This window comes from Gopherus evgoodei, chromosome 12, assembly GCF_007399415.2.
Source record: "Gopherus evgoodei ecotype Sinaloan lineage chromosome 12, rGopEvg1_v1.p, whole genome shotgun sequence".
In the NCBI taxonomy this organism is placed as follows: domain Eukaryota; kingdom Metazoa; phylum Chordata; order Testudines; family Testudinidae; genus Gopherus; species Gopherus evgoodei.
Window position 1 is genome coordinate 41,830,950 of NC_044333.1, and position 9,041 is coordinate 41,839,990.

The following is a 9,041-nucleotide window of genomic DNA, read 5'->3' on the forward strand; positions in this document are numbered from 1 at the left end:
GGGGGTTGCGTGTGACTCTGTGAAGGTGGCAGATCTATACAGTCCTGTGAAGAGAGAGGTTCTGTGCAGAGCTTAAATTCTTACAGAGTATTTCCCAGAGCGCCCCCCCAGCCCCAAAATGCTATAAAAACTCCAGGGGGGTTGAAAATATTTGCCAGAGCTCTGCTCAGCACAGCTCCAGTTGAATTTAACCCTGCTTCTGTCCCCGTCTCTCTGAGCAGCCGGGGCCCAGGGGGATGCTCCCAAGGAGCAGAGCATAGCCCCTTGGGGCATGCTGGATGCAGTGTAAAGTTATGGAAGTAGGAAGGAAACATTTGTGGCCCCAGTACTGGGAACTCAGGCACCCTCATCACCGTAGGACCTGAGTGCCTTCAGGGACAGCTGGCCTCTTCCGGTGCCATTCTGCGTATGGGACACGAGATGGAGGGTAGCGCCTCCATTGTGCCCACACCCACCCCGACTGAGGCTGGGCGGGGGCTTTGTGGAGAAGCGGGGGGTGGAGGGGCTGCTCTGTCACTAGCACGTAGTACTATGGGACCCCTAGGTGTTGCTATAAATCCTCCACCCCGATCCTCAGCTGGCCATGCTCCGCTGTGGCCTCCCTGCCCGGAGCCAGCAGGGGCTGGGAGGCTTTGGGAGCTGAACTGCCCGGGTAAACAGAACTCGGCGCTGGCCTTGCATGTGCAGTTGCTCATTGCTCTGTTCTGCAGGAGCCATGGTGAAGGGAATGGGGGAGCTGTCTGGAGGGAAGTGTGCATCCCCAGCAAAGATGGGTGGGTTATGGAGGCTGCTCTTCCAGGCTTGCTCAGAGAAGGGAGGTGGTTCTGGCATCACCGGTGTGTCGGGGTGAGGAGGCTCCCATCCCAGGGGCTGCAAGGAAAGAGACCATGCGCTGCAGTGCCCCATTGTGACAGCCTGGCTCATCTGGGCAACTGCAGTGGAAGGGGAGAGTTTGAGTTGCCCCTCAAACGACTAGGGGCGTTTGCGTGATGCTGCCTAAGCCCATAGCATTGGGCAAATGAAAAAATCATCTGCTGGGGCCTGGCCTATAGGAGTGTCATCCACCCAGGGTCCCGCAGAGATGCAGGCCCTGGAGCCCACAGCAAAGCTAGGGTCTGAGCCCCATCAGACTCCTGGCCTTTAATGTCTCCCTACCCCGAGTCCACTAGCTCCTGCTGGGCCCTGGGGGCAAGAGCTGGCACGGATGGGCTGTGTGCTGGAGGGGTTCAGTCCAGCCTCTGGGACACCTGATGGAGTCCAGGAATGGCTGGCAGTTCTGAGCTGGTATTTGGATGGTGGTTGCAGCAGGGTGGGGTGGGATGGCTTGTTATGGGGGAGGATTTTGCAGCAAAGGGAAGGGTGGGAGCGTTGGGGCAATTTCCCTGCTGAGGATCCTTGTGTTTAGCATCTGAGGGCCAGGCCCTTTCCGGGGCTAAAGGGCAGCGCGGTGAATGGAGAGGAGGGGCCAGTGGCTTTGATAGTTAAACACCTTCAGCTTGGAATAGAGCCAAGTTTGCTTAAGGACACAGAGCTGCAGTGTTCATGGGAGAGAAAAGCTTCCTGGTGCCCCAGCAACAACCAGCCCAGTGTCAGCCACAGAGACCCCACCTCCCCCAGGCTTCCCTTGCTCCATCCCAGACTGTGCTCAGGGGGCTTGGAGCAGGATCTACCCACATGCCCATTTTTGGTGAGTAAGTGTCCGTATGGGCCACGTGTGCAGCGAATGAGCCTGCACTGCGGCCCTCCTCCCCCGCTGCCCTGCCAGAGGTGAGGCTGATGGCCCCTGAAAGGCTGTAATTGATGGGAAGGTGGTACACAGCCGCCTTTATATTCCAGAGAGATGAGCTACCACCCAGGGGCCTGAAGCACACCCACCAAATGCCCGCCCAGTGACTGCAGTCTGGGGCAGGAGACTCCCAAGGCACCTGGAAAAATTCAGACAGTATAACACAGCCAGGACTTCGCAGAGCACGAACAGCGACAAGTTCCAATTTCAGACATTCACAGAGTCCAAGGCCAGACTGACCTGTATCAACAGGTCAGAGACCTGCCCCAGAAAAACACAGAGCAAAGGTTTTAGAAAAATAGCCTACCTTGACTTACAAATTGCCTGGGAAGCAGCATCCACCACGAGCTTTGGTAAATTGTGCTAATGGTAATTACTCTCCTAGTTAAAAATGTATGCCTTATTTCTAGTCTAGCTTCAACTTCCAGCCCTCGGATTGTTAGACCTTTCTCTGGTGGATTGAAGAGCCCACTCTTAAATATTTGTTCCCCATGTAGATTCTTGTGGACTGTGATCAAGTCACCTCTTGCACTTCTCTTTGTTAAGCTAAACAGACTGAGCTCTTTGAGTCTGTCGCTACAAGGCCGGTGTCCTAATCCTTTAATCATTCTTGTGGCTCTTCTCTGAACCCTCTCCAACTTATCAACATCCTTCTGGAATTCTGGGCACCAGAACTGGACACAGGATTCCAGTAGCAGTCACACCAGTGCCAAATACAGAGGTAAAATAATCTCTCTACTTCTCCTGAGATTCCTGTTTATGCATCCCAGGAGCGCATTAGCTCTTTTGGCCACACTGGCAGCTCACGTTCAGTTAATTATCCACCACAACTCCCAAATCATTTTCAGAGTCATGGCTTCCCAGGCTAGAGTCTCCCATCCTGTAAAGTGTGGCCTGCATTTTTTGTTCCCAGATGTTTACATTTCGCCATCTTAAAACACACATTGTTTGCTTGTGCCCAGTTTACCAAGCAATCCAGATTGTGCTGACTCAATAACTGGTCTCCTCATCATTTACTGACCCCAGTTTTTGTGTTATCTGCAGACTTTATCAGTGGTGATTTTCTGGTCTCTTCCAGGTCACTGTTAAGAATATTAAATAGCACAGGGCCAAGAACCAATCCCTGCAGGACGCCACTGGAAATACACCCACTCAATGACAAGTCCCTGTTTACAGTTACATTTTGAGACCTATCAGTTAGCCAGTTTTTATGCCATTTAATGTGTCCCACGGTAATTTTATATTATTCTAATTTTTAAACAAAATGTTTTGTGGTACCCAGTTAAACGCCTTGGCTTAAGTCTAAGTATTAGTAGCTTTAGCAATCAAATTTGTAATCTTGTAAAAAAAAAAATTATAAAGTTAGTTTGACAGGATCCATTTTCCATAAAGCCATGGCTTTGCATTAATGACATTACCATTCTTTACTACTTTATTAATCGAGTCCTGTATCAGTTGCTCCTTTATTTTGCCTGGGATCGATGTCAGGCTAACAAGCTTATAATTACCTAAGTCATCCTGGGTTACCCTTTTTAAAAATTGGTACAAGAGCAATTTTCTTCCAGTCTTCTTGAACCTCCCTGGTGTCCAAGACTTATTGAAAACCAACATTAACAGTCCAGTGAGCTCATGGGCCAGCTCTTCTAAAATTCTTGGGTGCAAGTTATCAGGACCTGCTGATTTTAAAATGGCTGACTTCAGTAGCTTGTTTAACATCTGCCAGCGAGACTAGTGGAATGGAGCGAGTATTATCAACATATGATGAGACCGCACCACCTGTTTTTCCCCCCAAACATAGCAGAACTCCTCTACCTTTACTGCATTATTATTGATAATGTGATCATTTCCATCTAGTAAAAGACCAGTGCCATTGTCTGGATTCTTTTTGTTCCTAACATATTTCAAAAGCTCCTTCTTGCTCTTAACTCTGCTGGCCACTGATTTCTCCGTGTCCCCCTTGGCTTCCCTTATTAATTTTTGACAATTCCTCACTTCTGATTTATATGCATTACTATCAACTTCTCCTTTCTTCCATCTGGTAGAGATTTTTAATTTTTTTTACTGCAGCCTTCACTTCCCCTCTAAACCAGGTCTGTTTTTTAAACCAGCACGGCCTTCCTCAATTGTAGCTTTTTTGGGCATCTAGTAAGGTGTGTTCTTAAATGATTCCCAATTATTAACAACATTTTTCTGATTAAATTCTTCCTCCCAGCTGATTGGGCTCTTAATTGTTTTCAGCTTTGTGAAATTGGCCCTATTAAAGCCCCAAGTATATACGGTATATTACTGATCTAGATGTTATTCTACTTGCACATTACAAATGTGACCAAATCATAATTGTTTGTACCTAAGCTACCATTAACTTTTAGTTCCATGATCAGTTCCTCTTTATCTGTTAGTACAAGTTTAATAAAAAATTTCCCTGTATTGGCTGCAACTCTGAGTTTGGAAATTTTCATCTGTAACGTGTAGACAATCCAAGGCTGTTTTAGTACTGGCAGCATGAAACCTGAAGCATCAAACTGAATCCCCCCACGCTCATGAAAGGTTTTTTGGTAAACACAGATAGGCGTGTAAGGGAGGCAGCCACACTGTTCCCTAGGGTGACATGGTCTGCAGCAGACATCAACTAATACCCCATCTTGTGCTTTATCTGTTAGGACATTAAGCCATAAATATCCAAGATTATTTTCTTCAGAGTGGTCAGTGACCTGGAAACAGCTAATGCCATTGTTGATGGAGTGCCATTCCCCTGTCCCTTTTGACCACTGATCCTTCCTAAGCAGGTTATCACCATTGATTTTAAAAGTCCCACCAAAGTCTCACCTGGTGAATCATCCCACAAAGGTCCAGTAATAGCAACTGGATTGAACTGATGCCCATAAATGTTGTTCCCCTCCCTCTTGTCTGTTTCCCAGGCTTCTAGCTTAGGGCTACAGGCAATTCAAGAATCTCTTCTTGCCATGTCCTTTGGTTCATTGATTAATTTTGTACTTCACATCTTCCCACTTTTTACCCTCCCTTTTAACCCCTTCCTGACTCCTCACTGTACACGCACGCACAAAACCCTTTACAACCAACCAGTGTAAGGAGTGGGGGGGGAGGGGAGGAGAACTAATCAAACTGCCTGCTCTGGAAGATCCATAGCAAAACCTCAGACACAAAGGGAAAATAATGTTGCCTTCAAACGGCTCGGACCTGAGAAGTATTATTATTATGGATGGTTTGGAGACGGTACTAGCTAGTGGCCACAACCTGGGTGCAGCACACAAACAAGAACATACTCTAGTATTTCACAGCACCCAGAGGTAAGTAAGGTGCTTCACAGAAAATAAATGCAAAGAAGGTCTCTGCCCAGAGTAGCTCACCATCTGTGTGCTGGGTTTGACGTACACAGAGGGTGTGAAGGGCACTGGCTGCACACTTACTCAGAAGAAGTATTTGCTGCTCTTGCAGTTTCAGGCTCATTAAGGCAGGTAATGCTACAGAAAAGAGCCTGTTGGGAGTGGTTTGAACATGGTGACAACAGAAGCATAGTAGATAGTCTGAAAGGCCCGTCTAAGTACAGAGCTGAGAGAAGGCGATCGAGGTGGATGCGGGGGGAGGGGGAACAAATAAGGGGAAAGCCCATCTTTAAATCAATGCTGGTACCGTAGCAGTGTAGTCACAATCCCTTTCTCTGTGGCTGCTTGCTCCCAGCTAACTCTCCCCCCTGCAGGGGGCGGGGCTCTTATAGGAGCTTTTTCCCAGCATGCCTGGGGCTGATTCTTTAAATTTGGCACAGCCAGTCAGCTCTAGCCCTTAAACAGCAATTTGGGTCATTACAGCTGCACCTCCCTCCTGACTGGTGAGTGGCCTGAACTCCTTTGGTTTCTTCTGGGTCCTGTGGCGATAACATGTTCAGCGCAAAGCCTGTCTCTGCTGTGTGGACAAAGTCTGTGTGTGCAATTCAGGCTGGGAGCAGTTGAGGGAAAGGGAGGTTCAGAGGCAGGTGGGGGATGGACAGAGGGAAAGCCAGCTAGAAGTGGTCTGAGGAAAGCAGCAGGGATGGTGAGCCCAAACCGGGAGAGAGAGAGAGAGCGAGCCAGCCAGCCAGCCAGCAGCAGCAGCTCAGGACTTCATTCCCATGGCAGTAGCTTCTGATGCTGTCTTTCTAGAGGGCTGCCATTGCTGGTATCTCAGCCTGCATAAATGGCTGCTTTGTGCAGAACTTGGGCTCCTAGTAAGCGGCTGTGGAAGCCCGCTGGTGGGCACAGTTTGGCTATGTCTGTAATGGCAAAAGCCTGTGCCCACTGCCTCTGCTACAGGGCTGGGGCCCAGAGCTTTCACAGCAAGGAACCCAAGAAGGAGACGTGAGCTTCAGTATAAACCCCCTGGAAATGGGGAAGCAGCCGGTGCCTCACTATTATTTCACATCACTCCTGGGACAGCAGCTGAAGGCTTTCTCAAAGCTGGGGCTCCATTGTGCTGGGTGCTGCACAGACAGAGGAATGACACTCCCTGCCCTGAAGCACTGACACGCTAACCTAGAGCTTGCGCTGGAGCAGGGGAGGCAGCTGCTGGACGGATCTGGAGCCTGCTCCTGTCGGTAACCAAAATCTTTTCCTGAAAGTGAGGATGGATAAGTTGTGCCTCAGGTGCTGTTGGAAAGCCCATGCTTTAACTGAGGCAGCATTTCCGAGGCGTGTAATGTCCCTCTGTGAGCGGTGCTGCCCTGCACTAGCCCGTCTTGCCAAAGATGCTTGTGCAGCACGTGCGTGGTGAGACTGAGGCCGTGCTAGGTATCATGACATCACTCAGGTGAGCAGCAGGAGATCCAAAGGGGAAAGAAAAACAGAAAGGTCTCAAGCCCCCTTGCTACAAGAAGACTCAGATCTGGAGAACTAGGGTCAGACGTGAATTAGTTCAGCCATTCAGACTGAATTTCCCCCCTCTCTATTAATGTAGTAATTGGCAGAATTTGCAAACTTGCCTTCTGCACTAAAGCTGCCTATCCTGGCCCAATCTATTGTCATGCTAAGAATGAGTCAAAAAAGTCATGCCAGGGCTCGGTGACTTGACTGAGTTCCACTTCAGACTCTCTGCCACCCCTCCAGCTATGGGAAGGCAGTGGCAGCTGGCAAGAAAACTAACAGGAATTCATGTCACTTTTCATCGCTGCCCTAGCACAAGGCATGACATCACTTTCACACCAGAAGTGAGTTAAGTCCAACTGTGGTCTGGCAATTAACTCGCCTGCTAAAAGCCTCGCCTGGATGTCATTAGCAGCTGATGTGCCCCAGGCCAATCCCCTGGGAATGCATTGAATCCAATCATGACAAGAAAAGATTTTCTGAAGTATTTCCTCTGTAATTACAAGGCCTGTAGTCAGAGGCTAGGGTTTAGTTAAGGCTGGCACTAGATTGAAGAAAACAGCAGAGCTGGAATCCTGCAGCTGTGGGAAGCAGTAAGATCCCGACTCCAACATTGGTCAAAGTCAGTGCTCCAGCTCAGGGAAGGTTTTTTTTCCTAAACAAGTTAAGCCCAGAGCCACAAAGATATTTTGCCTCCCAACACCCACTGATTTCAATAGCTCTTAGGAGCCTAAATACCTTGGAGTTGGGCCTTAATTTTTAATCCAGTTGCCTCTCACCTCTCCACGGACTGTTTCCACTGGAGGGATGGCACAGGCAGCTGGTTGAGTGGCAGGATGGCGTTCTTTTAATAACACGCACTGTAGCCAGTAATACTAAAGGCAAAGGACCTTTTATAGGAGGTTCAGTACAACATGCATCCTTCACTGGTTGATGTAAAGCTGAGCGGAGGGTCCCTCCTCTGTTCCCTTTTGAACTGCAGTACATTTAGAGCAGTCCAATGCAAGGGTAGTGGGAGAAAACCCAAACTTTTTTTAGACCCCCTGGTTGAAGTGTGTGTTCCTTTCCTGCATTGCGGAAGCTCAGTAGCTGTTGGTTTAGTTTCAGGAACTGGTTGATGGGATTTATCTGAATGGTTCCTAGCTAAACACCTCGCCCTATGCCCCTTACCCTAGGATGGATAAGGGGAGCAACTCTTGATAAGGGTGTTTTTTTAAAATGCTGCTGTTCTAGTTTCAGGGAGTTCAATATTTTCCCCTGGTTACTCGGTAAAAGCTGTAACACAGGACACCTTATTTTATGCATGGTCTCTGGCCTATACAGAGCTGGCAAGCTAATGAATATTCCTAGTGGTTAGTGGCAGGGCAGTAACATCTTGCTGTGAGCCGTGGTTTCCCAAGCGCTCTCAATGAAATTAATATTTTAGGCCTCAGCTGTAGTGCAAAATGCTCATAATGTAATGTTACAAATGCAGCTTTAGAACTCATCTGGCAAAAGCGTGAGGCTCTGCTCTGTAATCTGAGGCTGGCAGATTCACTGGGGAAGAGGGATTATAGCTAGTTTGGAACTGCATCCTCCCCAGGACATTCTAGAAAATCCAGTGCTTTTTTTTTTTTAAAGTCCCCTGGACAAAGAGCTGGGGCTGCTGGCTCTCACTGCAATCACGTCAGCAGCACCTGACAGTTAAGAAGCCAGTAATGGGATTTTTGTGTGTTTTTGCATGTATTTCTTTGCCCCACAATCAGTTTTGGCTGGGCCTGCAGACTGATTTTTAGATTATTCTATAAGCAAAAGCAAAGGGATCTTTTAAAGGCTTACATTTCTTTTTAAAAACCAATGTTATGAAGAATTATAAATCTCTGACATTGCAAACAGCTGTAAGGGCAAAAAATAGCCAAGTCACAGCTACGGTTGCTGGACACACCTGCTTTATTTAGGTAGGATCCCGCCTTGCACTGCTGGAGCTCTCCCTCCATTTAATGTGGTTAGGAAACAGTGCAAACACTGTCATCTAGTGGTAGAGAACCACCAGCCATTGAGCCTTGGCAACCGCAGAATGATTTTAAACACAGCGCTGGCAGTATTACTTATTCGGGGGCGGGGAAAAATGATGGCCAGGTGTGAGTTGGGGTTCAGTGCTTAGGTTTAAATCCAGACCAAGACTAGAATGCAGGGGTACTAAAACATGAGATTTCAACCGAAAAGTTGCAGAATTCTCACAAGATCAGTGGTTCTCATGAAATTACCTCCATCCTTTCACCAGTCAGCACAGAGAGATGCATGCTCCACAAACACCAATTTTCATAGTGTTCTTCATGTGAGGTGTGTTCACAAGAGCAAGATCCATTAACTCACTGAGAATGGGCCACAGCCTTCTACTGGTGATGGTTTGCAGCTCCTGC